We start from the raw sequence: 5,704 nt of genomic DNA, 5'->3' as shown, positions 1-5,704 counted from the left end.
GGTGCATATTTTGGAATTTTTCACCATTCTCTGAAAAACTCCAGAATACTATGCAATTCTCTCCAAGTTAGGCATACCAAAACCAAACCAGACCCGTTGCTTTTGAGTCATTTCCGACTCATAATGACTCTATAGAACATGGTAGAACTCCCTCATGGGATTTCTAAGGAGCAGCTGGTGGATTCAAACTGCAGACCTTTTTGATTAGCAGCCATGCTCTTAACCACTGCACCACATGGGCTCTAAGTTAAACATAAACTCATTGCTGTCAAGTCTATTCCAACTCAAAGCGACGCTAGGGGACAGGGCAAAACTGTCCCATAGGGTTTCCAAAGAGTGGCTTGTGGGTTTGAACTGCTGACCTTTTGGCTAGCAGCCATAACAGCAAACCACTACACCACCAGTTAGACATAACCCAGTAAAAAAAAACATAGGAGTTATAAAACAACCCTGGGGGGTTCAATACTCCTGCAGTCAGAGGCTTGAGAATTCTGGAAAGCATAAAGGAAAGACAGAAGGCTTTTGTTTTTGTTTTTCCAAATCATTCTGTCCTTGAATCCTCCATTAGGTTTAGTAATATCCATCTATTAGACACTGATGTTATTTTTGATATGAAGTATTTCACTTTAATTTACATCATTTAAATTAAAATATGCATAGTAGTCAGTACATACCAAGAATCTATATTCTCTGCTTATGTTTTAGTTTCTCCTTTCACGCTCCTCTTATGGAAAGCCAGGCTACCGGTTCAGTACAGATCCAATCCCTAAGTCATGCTTGACTTGGGTGCCCTGGAAAATTCCAGTATAGTGATGTCTGCTGGACCTCTCCATTAGAGTTTTGGCCTGCAATTCAGACTCATGGGACTTTCATTTCTTATTGCATATTTTGGCATATGAACACAAAGAAGCCCACAGGAGTGTGAGAATACATCAACAACAAAAGTTAATGGGGCAGTTAAGCCTAAAAGAAATCAGATGTAGCAGCAATTTAACTTGCAGGATGAGAAAGTGAGATAGTGTGAAAACGAGTTCATAAAATCTGTCTCCTTATACAGTAAAACTTCTGAAAGTCAGAACCTGTGAAAGGCCAAAACCAGTCAGAGATGGAAAACTCAAGTCTTTTCCACTAAAATGAGCAATAGGAAAGTGGTAAGACTGTATCCTGTCAAAGGCAGAAAATTTTGGAGACATGGAAAACAAGGCAGTCCCACCGAGTCCTGGTTCTCACAGTTTTCACTATCTGAGGTGATTGTAACTTTGCACAATTTAACACTGATCATTATTTTTCTCTTTCTGTACAGTTACCTGAACCTAAAAATATAAAAGTAATTAGCTCAATCATTAAAAAAAGATCCATAACGTGTGCCTAGAAATCCAGGTCTTTGGAGCTAATGATTTATAAAACTTCCAGAGGAAATAGGTTAATCTCCAAATGCCATATTATAGTAAGGTACTGTTACTAATGGGCTGAAAAGAAGTTGATTGACATGATGTGATTTAAGGGGTACCAGAAAGTACCTCACAAATGTCATCCAAAAATGCCTCTCATTGTAATTTGCACTTGAACTATTAGCAAATTATTAATTTCTTTAAATAGTGCTCTTTTGTGGGGGTCTTGTCTATAAAGTAAAGATCCTGAAAGAGGATAATATCAAATGACAACCCATCAGTACACACTCCCCCTTTCGTGACTCCATGCCAGTAGTTTTAGATCAGTCATAGTGGGAGAATACACACCACAGAAATCATCAAAAATAATCACGGTTTTATTTTCAGGAGGAGGGAGAGCCAATTGTTAAATATTTACCAGCACTTCAGTGACACTAGGAGCTAGATATGTATTTCTGTTATAATTGGGGGGAACTATTGGTTGAGTGGAGAATATCTTGCAATGATTTATGGCAGATAATCAACTTAAGGCTTGTTGGGTACATAAGATGAACATGAAAAATATAAAGTTAACATATTTTGAAAGGCAGATCAATCATGTTAAATTCATACCTGTAATTTCAGCTCTGTTTTTACGGAGTTTATTCTGCATCCATAAAAATACACTCCAGTGCTCGCTTCGGCAGCACATATACTAAATTTGGAACGATACAGAGAAAATTAGCATGGCCCCTGCGCAAGGATGACACGCAAGTTCGTGAAGCGTCCCATATTTTTTATATAGAGAACTGAAGGAGAAAAACTGCCAGCCAAGGATCATATGTCCAGCAAAACTCTCTCTCAAATATGAAGGTAAAATTAAAACATTTACAGATACACACAAGCTTAGAGAATTTGCAAAAACCAAACCAAAGCTACAAGAAATACTAAAGGAAATAGGTAGGAAATCAATAATATCAGACTGCAACACAACACAAGATCACAGAACAGAACATCCTGATATCAATTCAAATAGGGAAATCACAAAAACATATTAAGATTAATTTTAAAAAGAAAAAAAATGCTCAAAACAGGGAATCATTGAAGTCATTATGTAAAAGATCACAATAATCAAAAAGAGGAACTAAATACAGGAGGCATAGAACTGTCATATGGAGAGGAAAACAAGGTGATAGAGGACGATACAAGTTAGGTTTTTACTTAGAAAAATAGGGGTAAACATTAAGGTAACCACAAAGAGGTCTAACAATTCCATAACTCAAAATAAAAACCAAGAAAAACATAACGACTCAGCAAACATAAATTAAACTACTTTGAAAATGAGGAGCACACAATTTACAAAGAGAACCATCTCAGCACAAAAAAGTAAGTGGAAAAATGAAATTGTAAACAACGCACACAAAAAGGCATCAAAATGACAGCACTAAAAACGTATCTATAATTACGTTGAATGTAAATGGACTAAATGCACCAATAAAGAGACAGAGAGTCTCAAACAGGATAAAGAAACACGATCCATCTATATGCTGCCTACAAGAGACATACCTTAGACTTAGAGACACAAACAAACTAAAACTCAAAGGATGGAAAAAAATATATCAAGCAAACAATAATCAAAAAAGAGCAGGAGTAGCAATATTAATTTCTGACAAAATAGACTTCAAAGTTAAATCCACCAAGAAGGATAAAGAAGGACACTACATAATGATTAAAGGGAAAATTTACCAGGAATATATAACCATATTAAATATTTATGCACCAATGACAGGGCTGCAAGATACATAAAACAAACTTTAACAGAACTGAAAAGTGAGATAGACACCTCCACAATTATAGTAGGAGACTTCAACACACCACTTTCGGAGAAGGACAGGACATCCAGTAAGAAGCTCAATAGAGACACAGACGACCTAATTGCTACAATCGACCAACTTGACCTCATAGACTTATACAGAACACTCCACCCAACAGCTGCAAATTATACTTTTTTTTCTAGTGCACATGGAACATTCCCTAGAATAGATCACATATTAGGTCATAAAAGAAACCTCTGCAGAATCCAAAACATCAAAATATTACAAAGCATCTTCTCAGGCCACAAGGACATAGAAGTGGAAATCAGTAACAGAAAAATTGGGGAAAAGAAATCAAATACTTGGAAACTGAACAACACCCTCCTGAAAAAAGACTGGGTTATAGAAGACATTAAAGAGGGAATAAAGAAATTCATAGAATGCAATGAGAATGAAAACACTTCCTATCAAAACCTCTGGGACACAGCAAAAGCAGTGCTCAGAGGTGAATTTATATCAATAAATGCACACATACATAAAGAAGAAAGAGCCAAAATCAGAGAACTGTCCCTACAACTTGAACAAATAGAAAGCGAGCAACAAAAGAATCCATCAGGCACCAGAAGAAAACAATAAAAATTAGAGCTGAACTAAAAGAATTAGAGAACAGAAAAACAATTGAAAGAATTAACAAAGCCAAAAGCTGGTTCTCTGAAAAAATTAACAAAATTGATAAACCAATGTCCAGACTGACTAAAGAAATATAGGAAAGGAAACAAATAACCTGAATAGGAAATGAGATGGGCCATATCACAACAGACCCAACTGAAATTAAAAGAATCATATCAGATTATTACGAAAAATTGTACTCTAACAAATTTGCAAACCTAGAAGAAATGGATGACTTCCTGGAAAAACACTACCTACCTAAACTAACACAATCAGAAGTAGAACAAGTAAATAGAATCATAACCAAAAAAAAGAGATTGAAAAGGTAATCAAAAAACTCCCAACAAAAAAAAGCCCTGGCCCAGATGGCTTCACTGCAGAGTTCTACCGAACTTTCAGAGAAGACTGAACACCACTACTACTAAAGGTATTTCAAAGCATAGAAAATGACGGAATACTACCCAACTCATTCTATGAAGCCACCATCTCCCTGATACCAAAACCAGGTAAAGACATTACAAAAAAAGAAAATTATAGACCTATATCCCTCATGAACACAGATGCAAAAATCCTCAACAAAATTCTAGCCAATAGAATCCAACAACACATCAAAAAAATAATTCACCATGACCAAGTGGGATTTATACCAGGTATGCAAGGCTGGTTTAATATTAGAAAAACCATTAATGTAATCCATCACATAAATAAAACAAAAGATAAAAACCACATGATCTTATCAATTGATGCAGAAAAGGCATTTGACAAAGTCCAACACCCATTTATGATAAAAACTCTTACCAAAATAGGAATTGAAGGAAAATTCCTCAACATAATAAAGGGCATCTATGCAAAGCCAACAGCCAATATCATGCTAAATGGAGAGAACCTGAAAGCATTTCCCTTGAGAACGGGAACCAGACAAGGAGGCCCTTTATCACCGCTCTTATTCAACATCGTACGTGAAGTCCTAGCCAGGGCAATTAGGCTAGACATAGATGCAAAAATCCTGAACAAAAGTCTAGCCAATAGAATTCAACAACATATCAACATATCAAAAAAATAATCCACCACGATCAAGTGGGATTTATACCAGGTGGGTTGTTGATGGAAAGTTGGTTTAATATTAGAAAAACCATTAATGTAATCCACCATATAAACAAAACATAAGAAAAAAACACATGATCTTATCAATTGATGCAGAAAAGGCATTTGACAAAGTCCAACATTCATTCATGATAAAAACTCTCAGCAAAATAGGAATTGAAGGAAAATTCCTCAACATAATAAAAGGCATCTATAGACAACAGCCAACATCATTCTAAATGGAGAGAGCCTGAAAGCATTTCCCTTGAGAACAGGAACCGCTCTTATTTAACATTGTGCTAGAAGTCCTAGCCAGAGCAATTAGGCTAGACAAAGAAATAAAGGGCATCCAGATTGGCAAGGAAAAAGTAAAATTATCTCTATTTGCAGATGACATGATCTTATATGCAGAAAACCCTAAGGAATCCTCCAGAAAACTACTGAAACTAATAGAAGAGTTCGGCAGAATCTCAGGTTACAAGATAAACATACAAAAATCACTTGGATTTCTCTACATCAACAAAAAGAACATCGAAGAGGAAATCACCAAATCAATACCATTCACAGTAGCCCCCAAGAAGATAAAATAATTAGGAATAAATCTTACCAAGGATGTAAAAGACCTATACAAAGAAAACTACAAAGCTCTACTACAAGAAATTAAAAAGGATATACTTAAGTGGAAAAACATACCTTGCTCATGGATAGGAAGACTTAACATAGTAAAAATGTCTATTCTACCAAAAGCCATCTATACATACAATGCAC

General features: G+C 35.7%; 1 non-coding gene across 1 annotated transcript; it reads left to right on the top strand.

Moving 5' to 3' along the window:
- Positions 1-2,061: 2,061 nt before the first annotated feature.
- On the top strand, positions 2,062-2,168 carry LOC111751401 (U6 spliceosomal RNA). The gene has a single exon (XR_002786465.1). It is a non-coding gene; the product is annotated as a U6 spliceosomal RNA (small nuclear RNA).
- The last annotated feature ends 3,536 nt before the right edge of the window (positions 2,169-5,704 follow it).

Source organism: Loxodonta africana, chromosome X, assembly GCF_030014295.1.
Source record: "Loxodonta africana isolate mLoxAfr1 chromosome X, mLoxAfr1.hap2, whole genome shotgun sequence".
NCBI classification, from domain to species: domain Eukaryota; kingdom Metazoa; phylum Chordata; class Mammalia; order Proboscidea; family Elephantidae; genus Loxodonta; species Loxodonta africana.
Note: the sequence above shows the minus strand (reverse complement) of the source record. Positions and strands in the feature narration are given on the sequence as shown.